Consider the following 14,138-nt stretch of genomic DNA (forward strand, 5'->3'; position numbering starts at 1 on the left):
CCAGCAGTGAGGTGTGTTGTTAACACTCTAAACTGAAACAAAAATCAAGAACTTCAAGGAGAACAAGTCCCTACCCTTCTCATCAGGTGCTCTTGAGAGAGCTCATCAGGAAAGGCCACCACCTCTGAGGGCAACATTTCAAACAGCTACCAGCTGTCAGGGTGCTGTCCTGAGAAGGGAAAGTAACTGAAATACTCAGCAGTAGGAGAAAGGTTAAACAAGTGATGGCACCAGTGTAGGATGACAAACTATACTGCTATAAAGTCCACCCTAGAAGAAACTGTATGGGAGTGGAACACATCCCTTTTATATTGCTGAGCACAAAAATAGAACATACCATACATTTGCCTTTTGGTTGGTGAGATTACAGCTGACTAGATTTGAGATTTTTTCCAAATTTTCTCACATTTTTTTATTGAATATATGTTACTTCTTTAACTAGAAATATTTTAAAATGTCATTTAAAATAGTTGTCCCTTAAATCAGACATTCTGAGGTTCTTTCCAGCCCTCTGCTTGCTGCAGTGGGGCCTGCGCCTTTGCCTAGAATCTTGGACTTCTCAGCTATGTGATATTGATGGGGGAGTACTTGGAATCCCAGGGCTGCTCAGAGAATTCTTGACTACTTTTTATGGGGTCAATACCCCTTTCTCCTAAGAATCCTCCAGGTAAAATGCTTTGCCCTGTGAATAACTGCAACTTCCCCTTTGTTGTCCTTCAGAAGACTGGTAACACACACCATCCAGGGAATCACTATTTTGATGCAACAATAGTTTTTCTTAGAAGAATTGACTTCTCCCTTGGTCTCCTGTCATTCTTTCTTAAAAAAAAAAAAAAAAGGCAAAGTTCGAGGTCAAAAAGGAAGCAGGAGCTTTGTGTGAATACAGATAGAAGTATAATTAAAAGTTCCATAAAGAATTTCCCCGGTGGTTCAGTGGTCAGGAATCCACCCGCCAAAGCAGGGGACATGGCTTCCATCCCTGGTCCAGGAAGATTCCTCATGCCAGGGTACAAATAAGCCTGTGCACCACAACTGCAGAGCCTGGCCTCTAGAGCCCGAGAGCCGCAGCTACTGAAGCCCAGGCCCTAGAGCCTGTGCTCTGCAACCAGAGAAGCCAGTGCAGTAAGGAGCCCATGCATGGCTACTAGAAAGTAATTCCTGCTCACTGCCACTGGAGTAAGCCCGCGTGCAGCAACAAAAATCCAATGCAGCCCCAAAATAAAATAATAAGTAAATAAAAAATTTTAAAAACTTTCATGAAAAGCCCTGATACTTTAAAACTGTGTGACCTCAAGCCAAGTGCTTGTACCTTCTGAGTCACCCCAGAGCAGCTTGTATTAGCTACAGAGGGGTCCTTGCAGACTAAGTCTTTCAAGCACCACAAAAAGGAAGGGAGTTTGTTAAGCTCTCGCTTAACAAATGAAAGAACAGGAGCTCAATCCAGATTGCCTTCCTTTACAAGTCCCATGGCTATATGGGAAATAAAACCATATATGCAAATGTCACATTATGTGATAGAATCAACACTATATCTGTGAAAAAGTAAACATGACATTAGCTCTTTTAAGTGACATTGATTAAAATTATTGTCAGATCTGATATATTTTCACCCTTAAACACTTATGAAAAAAAAAAAAGAACTTTCTCTTATGTAGGATTATGGGACCAAGAGAGGTAACTACAGGGTCTTATTCTATGGAAAATACACTCTCATTAGGTCTGTCATATCCAGACCCTCAGCTTCAGCTTAATTGAGAAACCATCAGGAGAAAGGTCCATGCATATTTGTAAGTGTTATCCTCTGTACTTAGATCTGTTTGACACAGGGCAAACTTCCACATTTATTTACGGAAGTGAATTTCCCTATATTCCCGTCCAACTAGAGAGCCAGTCTTACCTCAAACCACACGCACACGCACACATGTGCACACACACACATGCATATGCAAATGGACACGCAAATGTACACCGAACTGAGTGCCCAGAGGAAATAAACCTGTCAGTCAGTTCAGCCAGGACACCAGACACCTGGAGTTAGTTAAGTTCATGGTGACAGGGGTATGGAGCATTTGAAGGAAAAAAAGGAGTCAAGAAGAAGAAAAAAGCAGGAAGAAAGGGCAGGGGTATAAGGGAACACAAGTGAAGACTTCATGAGAAAGAGAAGCTTCTAGAAACTTCACTAGAAGTTTCGGAGAATTGGCCAGGCATGGAGACAGATGAGTGGTCACATCTGCTGGGAGCTCCCTGGGACTGGTGTGTCTTTGAATCCCCAATACCTGGCACAGAGTCCATGCTCAGAAATGTTTGATGGATGAATGGATGAAGGATGTCCTGTACATCTGACCTAGCACACCGAGTTTGCTAAAAGTCATTAAATATATGGGTCAGAATATTCTACCAATCATATATTATCCTACTTTCTGTTATGATCTCAGTGATCATCTGTCTGGGTTTTCTGCTTTGAACTCTAGCTGTCCTCTAGGATCGGAGTCATGACTGGAACCCCAGAGATTCATATGTCTCACCAGCACTCTCGAGAGCTGGCTCGTTTCCTAGCCCCTTCAGCTGCAGACAGGAGCCTTCACTCCACTGTTCATGCAAACAGTACCACCTGACTAATACAGCCAGTGGTACCTGCTTTCTGAGGTGGCACAGTGGTAGAGTCCCTCTGCCAATGCAGGAGACACAAGAAAAGCGGGTTTGATCCCTTGGTCTAGACGATCATCTGGAGAAGGAGATGGTAACTCACTCCAGTATTCTTGCCAGGAAAATTCAGAGGACAGAGGAGACTGGAGGGCTAAAGTCCATGGGGTCACAAAGAGTCAGGAGCGACACATGCATCTGCCTTTCCACTGGTTTGGTTCTTCTAGAATTCTGACATCAGCCTGAATCAACTGGGCATTTTACTCTGGACTCCTGTCACCTCTCCTTGGGAACCAGCTCTTTTAGCCTGCTCAATATATTTTGAAAAACACCAGCTTCTTCTTTTACTCAGTGGCCTATCTCAGGGGTTTCTGTGTGATTGACAGTCAAATAGGGACAGGACAGAGGGAAAGTTGGCAAATGTGATTAGATTATGGATCCTCTGAAAACTGGGGCTGTGATGGAATGTTTGATTGTAATCCATATTAATGCTCAGTTCCTATGGTTAACAAGGCTTTAGAGAGGGGTATCTAAAAAGTAGAACCATCCAGGGGAGTTAAAAATGGAACCATCACCTGTAATATATTTGGTTTGCATTTCTTTTCTTCTCCTGAATAATTGATCTCAAAGATCTTTAATTCCCCCATTATCTTAGATGATCAATAGTGCAGGAAGGAAGATTCCACAGGGTGCTCTAAGGGATCAAACACGTTTACTGATTCACATTAGTCAATGGTTACAGGTTAAGATTTTATAAACTGAAACCATTGTTAAGCCCATTCAGAGGAGGTAAAAGTAAATAAAGACATTTCTCTCTTTGACCTTCATTTCCTTTGCTTTTTGTTGTCTTGATAGTGACTCGTAAGGAGCTCTAGTCACTGTGTACCTTAGAAGATCAGTACTGCAGAAACATTAGTCTTATCAGATGCTTTCCTGGGGAGAAAGAGTAGTTCCTGTGGGTTGAGGAGAGCCAGTCCAGGTTCGATGCATGATACAGGGTGCTCAGGGCTGGTGCACTGGGATGACCTGGAGGGATGGGATGGGGAGGGAGGTGGGAGGGGGGTTCTGGAAGGGGAAAACATGTACACCCATAGTGGATTCATGTCAATGTATGGCAAAACAAATACAATATTGTAAAGTTAAAAAATAGATAAATAAACTAATTAAAAAAAAGAAATCTGCTTATCACAGTTGGTTCTAAGATACTTGCAATGCATGTTAGAATATGAAAAGCTCTTTAAGGGGCTTCCCTTGTGGCTCAGCTGGTAAAGAATCCACCTGCAATGAGGGAGACTTGGGTTCGATCCCTGGATTGGGAAGATCCCCTGGAGAAGGGAAAGGCTACCCACTCCAGTATTCTGGCCTAGAGAATTCCGTGGACTGTATAGTCCATGGAGTCGCAAAGAGTCAGACATGACCGAGCGACTTTCACTTCACTTCACTTGTTCTTTATCCCCACATGTTTATCCCTTTTCCCCATGGCTCCTGATAAATTTTGGAAAATACTCTTGAAATAGTTTATGGTCTCCTTTGGGTGCTGGGAGTCTTTACTTTCTCGTGTTTGCTCTTAAGTGTCACTGTCGTCTTGGTCCCACCAGGCAGTAAACCTGAAAATCAGCAAGAGTCACAGTGCTGGAAAGAACTGATGGTGCCCGTAGGTCACAGAGCCTTGCCAGATAGAAGCTTTCAAATACTGATGGAAAGGTCATGCCATTTACCTTGATGGCAGAAGGACCTACAAAAAAGCAGGAAGAATCTTCCTGTAGCCTTCCTTCTCCAGGATAAATGCGAGAACTTATTCCCACTCTTTTCCTCATAAAAGCCTCATGCTTCTGAGATGCGGATTGTTGGAATGATGGGAAGAGTCTGGACTGAGGGGGCTTGTGAATGAAGTTGCAGAAGGAAAATTTGAGAAAACCTTCTTTCTTAATGTACATCTATTCCCTGATGCCACTGAGTATTCTGAGTCCAGAAAGTGTCTCCTTTAAGTCTTCATAGCCAGAAGGGCCTCTCTATGGGAATTCCCAACAGATATTCACTCATTCTTCCCTTTAGCATTTCACTTCCAAAGAAAGTTTTTAAAAAAGACATTTGCCCCAGATCTAGTCTTTTGTAAAGAGTGGGTGTATAATCTTCACTTTTCTGATAAAAGTATCTGCGTATTTTTCTTCTATTGAATGAAAGGTAAGGATATTTTCCCCTTAGAAAACTAACTTCTTTTAGGGCAGGAATGAATCAGCACATTAAAATATGTGTGTGGTGGGGATGAGGGAGGCACAGGGAGATCATAAGAAAAACTCAGAAAGATTTCTAAGGCCGCCAAGCCTAGTGAGGCTTGCTAATAATTGAAAAAACGAAGCAAAACAAACAAAAAAAACCCCATCTGTTAGTTCTACCTATTACTGAATGGTTTGATTTATTTCAACTGTGGGATTCATGTACGCTGTTATGTTTATGTGAATTAGATATAATTCCTGACTTTCAAGCACCTACCTCGTTTAGCAAGAGAATAGTTTAAGTAGTTATATAATCAAGACTTGATTGAGTTATATTAATGCATTTATATGGAATCTAGAAAAATGATAGTGATGAACCTGCTTACAGGGCAGGAATAGAGGTGCTGACATAAAGAACAGACTTGTGGACACAGCAAGGGGAAGAGGAGGGTAGGAAAATTGAGACAGTAGCACTGACATATATACACTACCATGTGTAAAATGGCTAGCTAGCTGGTAGCAGCTTTATAGCACAGGGAGCTCAGTTTGATGCTCCGTGTTGACCTAATTGGGTGGAATGAGGGTGGCAGGGTGGGAATATATTCCCCTCCTCAAGAGTGAGGGGAATATATGTATATATATATGTCTGATTTACCATGCTGTACCAGAAACTAACAAAACATTGTAAAACAATTATATTCCAATTAAAAAATTAACTGTAAAATGCCAGGGAGTTAATGGAGGATAATTTTTTAATATTCATTTATTCATTCATTCATCAACTCTTATTTAAATGCCTAATATTGGCCAAAAAATATGGGAAATGTGCTAAGCATTGAAACTCAGTCGTGAAAAAGAGAAAGAGCTATATTCTTTTTCTTTATAATTTTAAAACACTTTTTACTTTATATTGGAGAATAATTGATTAACAGTGTAGCAGGGCCCTACTCTTTTGAACATACTTGGTAGTGGAGGCAGAGAAATGTTAAAGAAGTAACAAATAAATAATTGAAGATTCTAATAAAAGCTATGAAGGAAAAAGTAAGATGACTGGATTGAGGAGCTGGTGGATGAAAAGAAGATTGCTACAGACTGAGGTTTTCAACCTCCCCCAATTCCTATGCTGAAGTCCTAACCCAAATGGGATAGCGTTAGGAGGTGGGGCTTTTGGGGTGATTGGTCATGAGGGTGGAGCCCTCATGGATGATATTAAGTGTCTTTTTATTTTATTTTTATATTTGTGTCCTTTTAAAAGAGATTTTGGAGAGCCCCTCTGCCTCTTCTACTACGTGTGAGGTGTGCTTAGTTGTTCAGTCATGTCCAACTCTTTGAGATCCCATGGGCTGTAGCCTGCCAGGCTCCTCTGTCCATGGGGATTCTTTAGGCAAGAATACTGGAGTGGGTTGCCATGCCCTCCTCCATGGATTTTCCCAACCCAGGGATCGAACCCAGGTCTTCAACCCAGGTCTCCCGCATTGCAGGCAGATTCTTTACCGCTGAGCCACCAAGAAAGCCCTGGCAAAAAGAGCCATTTATGAACCAGAAAGCAGGCTCTACCTAGACATCAAAGGTGCTGGTGCCATGATTTCAGACTTCCCAGCCTTCAGGACCATGAGAGATGAATTTCTGTTGTTCCTAAGCCGCCCAGTCTGTGGAAGTTTGTTGTAGTAATCTGGAGGCCCTAAGACAAGGACTATAGACAGGGTGGTCAGAAAAGAACCTCTAATGAAGGGAAATTTAAACTGAAACCTGATGTCATATAAAAGAACATTTCATGCAGAAAGTGCAGAAGTCCAGAGCCAGGCAAAGGCTTGGCGTCTTTCAGGTGCCTACAGAGACCAGTGAGGTTGAGGTGAAGTCAGTGGGTGTGAGATGATGAAGAAGATATGAAAAGAGAATTCATACATAATAGAAGAGTCAGCAGAAGGGTTAGCAGGGGATTCTCCAGGGAATAGATTTCCTGTCACAGAGTTGGCTTGGCCTCAGGAAAATGATAGAGAGAAATCCCCAATTTCTTAAAGAAACAGACAATGCTGACTGCAGACTATCACTGGAATGAATTAGGGATCAGCTCACAAAAAGGAGCTATGCAAGATCTGACCCAAACTAGTGCACAGCAGCTGAGGAACTCTCTGTCCACAGGGACCCTCAAAGTTTGGAGTTTATCTATGACCTTCTGAGGTCCTTCTGCAGAGGAAAGAGTGATGTAATGATTCTCATTACTAGACAGAGAATCTGAGTGATACTTTCCATGGAGGACCAGCTAACATTTCTAACAACAGTGGCCATCGTGAGGAGTATTCATTGAAATACCAGCAGCAGCCACACAACAAACTGTGTTAAGTAATGATGAATTCTGTTCAGATGTTACTTTCTCATTAGTAAGAACAGAGGAGATTCCCTGACAGTCCAGTGTTAAGGACTCCATGCTCTCACTGCAGAAGGCACAGGTTTCATCCCTGGTGAAGGAACTAAGATTGTAGTTCTTGGCCAAAAAGAGAGAGAGAGAGAGAAAGCAGAATGCAAGCACAGAGATTTAACAACATTATTATCGAGCTGCCAAGAAAGGATGTGAAGTGATCTGCTGGATTACTAAGGACAGATGTTGAAACTCATTTCATTAGTTTTCTATGTAGTTTTCCTTTTTGCCAAAACAGAGGAAGAGGTAGACCAATCTCTAAATTAATCAATTATCCCATACATTAATGGCAATGAGAGATCACTGATAGAATAAAGAACTTCCGTTTGATTTTGCCTTTCTCTATCAGTGGTCTGATTTTCTCCTTTATTGGCCTCATTTATCATGGTCTAATCAACCTATCTGGGCAGAGAGCAGTCAGTCCTTCCTCTCTAGGTGCACGGCCACTGGGTTCAGCCTGTCCAAGTGCCTGATGGCTTGTTCTCAGGATGGATTCATTGAACCCTATGGATCTCACAGACCTTTACATGTTCCTGATCAACATCAAGGCTTCCTTCTCATTTCTCTGTCTGGTGCAAACCCTGAACCTGCCCCTTCCCCCACTGTAGCTTCTCCAGCAAAGGCTTCAGTCTCCTGAGGTCACCCTCCTTCTCCCCTCTTTTGTGTGTGTTTTAGCTGTCTACAGGGTGCAGCCTGAGGTTCTCATGTCACTCATGCAAAAGTCTGGAGTCACCGACCTGGAGGCTATACAGATTTCTTTCCTGTCCACCCACCCTCTCTCAGCTGTGTATCACAGGGAGACCTGTCCACCTGTGAACACCTACACACATTCCAAGTCTCAGTTTAAGGGTCAGCTACTCTGTGGAGCCTTCCTTGGAACAATTCCTATTCCTTTCCTTACGCTCCTTGCTCACTGAAAACTTTTTGTAATAGTTTGGCTCCCCCTATAGAACTGTAAGTGCTTTGAGGGCAGGTACTGTGTCTCATCTCTGTGTGGTAATAAGAACTAGTGTGCAGTAGATGCCTGGTAAATAATTGTCAAAGAAGTTAATTATAGTGAACATCTATCAAAAGAGAAGTCAATGAGGTAAAAGGAAGCAAAACACAGTACCCCTATGTTAGTTTGCTTCCTGTTTTTGTATACAAATTTATCAGTTGACTCAATAATATCCTTGAGAGCATAAATGTTTCTACAAGTAGCCCTCAACTTCAGCCTGTAAAGGTTCCTGCCCACTGATTGCAGTGGGGGAATCGGCCTTTAGACAGATGTCTGCCCTCCACACTCCCCAGCTGCCAGCATTGGCAACAGAACAAACTTCCCTTTCACCAACCTGGGCCTCTTTAATGTCTCTTGGGTGGTGAGCAGCCCAACCCCACTATTTGGTAACAATACATTGGGATGCCTATGTGGTAGGCTATTGAAGAATCTTCTTTGGGTTTTGAAAGCTTGTTCCTATTTGAACCGTGACTCTGAAATCTTCTTGTTGGACCAACTCCTTGAAATTCTTCTGGCACTGAAAAAGTGCCACAAGAATGACTGTTTTCATGCAGCCATGCCCAACACTTTAGTGGGACTCACCTGAGGAATGCAAAGCATCTTATGAGGCCCTTTTAGGGCAGGCCCTCTAACTTATTTCTGTACTCCCATTGTTGAATGAATGAATGAATGATCAAATTCTAAACTGGTTATTGAGGGTACCCACTCAGATCTGCAGTTGTTATGAAGGTTATTTTTTTTTTTGAAGGTTATTTTAAACAAGATATTTGAGGCCCAGCAGATGCAGAAAGAAGCTTTTTTGGAGCATCTCGTATCTGAATAAAAGCAGAGTCTCAATGGCACCCCACTCCAGTACTCTTGCCTGGGAAACTCCATGGACAGAGGAGCCTGGTAGGCTGCAGCTCATGGGGTCGCGAAGAGTCAGACACAACTGAGCGACTTCACTTTCACTTTTCACTTTCATGCACTGGAGGAGGAAATGGCAACCCACTCCAGTATTCTTTCCTGGAGAATCCCAGGGACAGAGGAGCCTGGTGGGCTGCCGCCTATGGGGTCGCACAGAGTCGGACACGACCGACGCGACTTAGCTGCAGCAGCAGCAGCAGCAGCTCCTGAGGGTAAAGTTGCTATAAATCCACCTATGGGAGTTTTACAGCCTGGGAAAAGATAGACCACTCACATTTGCATAGACAGGCATTATCACAAATTATTTTCCATCCTATTTATTCCCTTAAAATCTCATTTATTTCCTGTAGAATCCCTATTTGCTCCCCCCTACACACTAAGTTCAGTTCAGTTCAGTCACTTAGTCATGTCCAACTCTTTGTGATCCCATGGACTGCAGCACACCAGGCTTCCCTGTCCATCACCAACTCCTGTAGCTTACTCAAACTCATGTCCATCGTGTTGGTGATGCCATCCAACCATCTCATCCTCTGTCATCCCCTTGTCCTCCTGCCTTTAATCTTTCCCAGATTCAGGATCTTTTTTAGTGAGTCAGTTCTTCACATCAGGTGGCCAAAATATTAGAGTTTCAGCTTCAACATCAGTCCTTCCAATGAATATTCAGGACTGATTTCCTTTAGGATAGACTGGTTGGATCTCCTTGTAGTCCAAGAAACTCTCAAGAGTCTTCTTCAACACCACAGTTCAAAAGCATCAATTCTTTGGTGCTCAGCTTTCTTTATAGTCCAACTCTCACATCCACACATGACTACTGGAAAAACCATATCTTTGACCAGATGGACCTTTGTTGACAAAGTAATGTCTCTGCTTTTTAATATGCTGTCTAGATTGGTCATTGCTTTTCTTCCAAGGAGCAATTGTCTTTTAATTTCATTGCTGCAGTCACCATCTGCAGTGATTTTGGAGCCCCTCAAAATAAAGTCCCTCACCGTTTTCATTGTTTCCCCATCTATTTGCCATGAGGTGATGGGAGTCGATGCCATGATCTTAGTTTTCTGAATGCTGAGTTTTAAGCCAACTTTTCACTCTCCTCTTTCACTTTCATTAAGAGGCTTTTAGTTCTTCTTCTCTTTTCTGCCATAAGGGTGGTGTCATCTGCATATCTGAGGTTATTGATATTTCTCCTGGCAATCTTGATTCCAGCTTGTGCTTCATCCAGCTCACTACACAACAGGCCAATGAATCCAAGAGATGAGGCATTGAGTCAAAGAATATGACTTTATTTGAAAAGTTGGCTGACTGAGAAGATGGCTGACTAATGTCTCAAAATAATTATCTTCCTTTGGTCTGGATGTTAGGTTTCTTTATGGATCAGAGATGCGGGAAGGTGAATAAACAAGGTAAAAAGGCCGTTAATCTTGCAAGTGTTTCTAGTCTTGCAAGAAACTGGCAAATCTCAGGCAGAGCAATGTGTTAATTTCTTCCTTCCTGCCATCTATAGGTAGACAGGGTTCTGAACAAGGCACTTTATTTTAACAGTCAGGCAGAGGGGCAGGATTCTCTGAGGCAGGCCTTTATGTATGATTATAATAACAAAAGCAAGTCGAAGAAACAGTTCCAACATGGAGTCGGAATTGACTTCTTCCTGCAATATATATATATGTGTGTGTGTGTGTATATATATATTTATATATTGAGAAATGAAATATTTCAGTAAACATGGAAGTCACTGTTACCAGTGATTTTAGCTCTGCAATGTGAGCTGGTGAGCCTTAAGGGCACCCAGCAAGGAGAATAACACCTGTGGTCTGGCAGCCATCAGACTGAAGCCACTCCCGACGGTGAGCCTGAAGGGAGCTCAGGATGTGAACAACATAGGATACTGGCCAGGATAGCTGAGATGCTTCTGAAAGGAATGATGTCAGCGAGCCCACTCTGAATCTTCCTATACATAGAAAAGCACTAAATTCCTTAACTTGGAATATCTGGTTTTCTTTAATTAACAATAATCTTTTGATGTTCACACTACCTGCCCTTTGCTGCAAAACTTCTATACAATCTGGCTCCTCCCCTCGCCTCCTCAGAGTAGTTCTCTCAGGGTCACTTTGGGGTGCTATCTCCTGGGCTTGAAGTCCTAAATATTTCTGCTGAATAAAACTTAGCTCTCAACTTTTAGTTTGTGAATATTTTGTAACTTGGCAATATAGGCATATATATGTATATGTGCTCAGTCGTGTCCAACTCTTTGCAACCCCATGGACTCTGGCCTGCCAGGCTCCTTTGCCCATGGAATTTTTCAGGCAAGAATACTGGAGTGGGGTGCCATTTTTCACTCCAGGGGATCTTCCTGACCCAGGGATGCAACCTGTCTCCTGCACTGGCTAGCCCCTTACATATATATTAGTAGGGGGTTTCCCTGGTGACTTGTGGTAAACAACCCACCTGTAATGTAGGAGATGCAAATTTGATCCCTGGGTTGGCAAGATACCCTGGAGGAGGAAATGGCACCAACTCCAGTATTCTTGATGGAAAATCACATGGACAGAGGACCCTGGCAGGCTACAGACCATGGGATCGCAGAAGAGTTGGACATGAATTAGCGAATAAACAACAACAAAAACAACAAATATGTATGTGTGTATGTGCTTCCCAGGTGGCATTAGTGGTAAAGAATATATATATATATACACACACACACATGCACACATATATGTCTGAGTCACTTTGTTGTATACCTAAAACTAACACCATAATATAAATCAATTATATCTTAAAAGTAAATAATAAAAATAAAATTGTCTTCCAGCAAATACAGGTCTCTTTCTAGGAGGAAAGTCTATTGCTAAGAAATATGATGTTTTCTATTTCTTCTCTAAAGGGGATTTTGCATTTTGGCTTTTCTCAAGTTCCTCTCCTCCACTCTGGCCTAGGGAAGGATAGGTCACTGTAGATAAGATCAGCCACAAACCCTTCTTCAACAGCCCAGGAGTATAGAAGTGGTCAGAACTGGGTGAGGTCACACAGAGGCTTCCTTCTCCTCTGTGTTCAGGTACTCATCCCTTCTTCTCCAGATCTAGGGAGCCTTACATTTGGGGGCAACTGGAGACCTCTTGCCTTTCCCCTTGCAGAGGTGCTGGTGGGAGATGTGGAATTCTGGCCAAAGCAGCTCCAGGACTCCTGGGGAGAGAAAGGACATTCCGTTTTCTCCTGTTCCTGTGATCATATGCGATATGCCTTTTGCTAAACTCCAAGGGCTATTTAGTGCAGAACAAAGACTTGGTTGGGGTTCAAGCATCAGTGCTATAGAGACTTTCTCTGCTGCCTATAGAAAGAAAGCTTCTTATTGGCAAAGGCTCACTCTCCCTAGAAGCCCCCAAAGAGGGTGCCCTGGGCAATTCCCAACCCCTTCCTAACATGACTTTCTTTTCCTGTGGACCAAGACCAAGATGTTCCTTCCACTCTACTCTTCTTGAAACCCAACCCCCCCTTTAATTTGTATAAGGTCCACATCCCTGGGATAGACTGATTGCAGAAGCTGCCTTCTCTCTCAGAGACAAAGCTAGAGACTCGGGTAAGCAGCCTAAGTTTTCAGAGGCTGCTTCTGCTTAAGGATTTGAGAAGGGGGTTCCAGAATGACCGAGACTAGCCTGAGAATCGGGCTGGGCAGACATGAGCAGTGGGTAGAGCTGGGGTCAGGAATGGAGCACGCAGGCTGCAGAGAACCCATGAGGCTGGAGAAGGGGCAGCGCCCTGGTTGGGGAGGCTCAAATCTCTCTTAGGAACACAATGGTGTCCTTCATGGTGTGGTGTCAGACACAAGACAGGAGCTGAGTTTCCCTTGTGTTGGAGGACAAGAGGACTCTACCAACTGTGATCCTGGGTGGATACTGGGTGGTTATTTTGGGGGTGCAACTTGTCTTATTCAAAATCTGGCTTATTTATTTAATGATTTATTCAAAAGGATCACCTAATGAGCTGCATGAGTGTATTTTATTTTCCAAATATATTTCATATCAAAAGACCTGCTATATTCAAAGACAGGACTGCTAGGATTTTAGGTCATTTCTGGGGTCACCACCCGGAGAGGAGGACGACCCCTCTGTAGGGAGTGGGAGTCAAATGTTTGTGGGAAGAGTATATGTGAGTGTCTGCTTACTGAGAAAAACTCTTAGGAGGACAGACATCTTTCTGGTCAACTGTAAGTCAGGGAGGCTACAGGTGGGAGCTGCGGTTCTCTTTCTAAGGCGATGCTTTTCCTCCTCTCCCGCTTTCCTCATTCAGGTTCCTCCAGGGGAGTGCGGTCATCATGGCTGTGAAGTCTCTGGTCGCGTTGCCACTGCTGGTCCTGGTGCTGCTGCTGGTGCAGGTCCAGCCTTCCCTGGGCAAGGAATCTGCAGCCACCAAGTTTGAGCAGCAGCTCATGGACTCTGGCAGCTCCCCCAGCACAACCTGATGATGTTCTGCCGGAAGATGACCCAGGGGAAATGCAAGCCAGTGAACACTTTTGGTCACGAGTCCCTGGCCAATGTCCAGGCTGTGTGCTCCCAGAAGAAAGTCATCTGCAAGAATGGGCTGTCCAACTGCTACCAGAGCAACTCCGCCATTCATATTACAGATTGCCGCAAGACTGGCAGCTCAAACTACCCCAACTGTGCCTACAAGACCACCCGGGCAGAGAAACGCATCATAGTGGCTTGTGAGGGAAACCTGTAGGTGCCAGTCCACTTCGATGCTTCAGTGTAGGTCTCCACCTGAGGCCAGAGCAGTGAGAGGCACCACTTCATCACAAAGGCATCTGCCTCTCCCTCGTGTTTCCTTGCCCTGGGGGCAATAGCTCAAGTTACTTAAGGCTTTTATCCCTGCAACCCCCACCACACACACACATACACCGCCCCCCCCATGTTTCCCTGGCGTGAGGGCAATAACTAGAGCTAGTTAGGGCTCTTATCCAACATAC

At 43.6% G+C, this 14,138-nt stretch overlaps 1 pseudogene; it reads left to right on the forward strand.

Annotated features, from left to right (window-relative positions):
• The first annotated feature begins 13,300 nt into the window (after positions 1 to 13,300).
• Positions 13,301 to 13,924, forward strand: LOC145512644 (seminal ribonuclease-like; annotated as a pseudogene).
• The last annotated feature ends 214 nt before the right edge of the window (positions 13,925 to 14,138 follow it).

Source organism: Giraffa tippelskirchi, chromosome 7, assembly GCF_054371585.1.
Source record: "Giraffa tippelskirchi isolate mGirTip1 chromosome 7, T2T-mGirTip1v1.2.pri, whole genome shotgun sequence".
Classification (NCBI taxonomy): domain Eukaryota; kingdom Metazoa; phylum Chordata; class Mammalia; order Artiodactyla; family Giraffidae; genus Giraffa; species Giraffa tippelskirchi.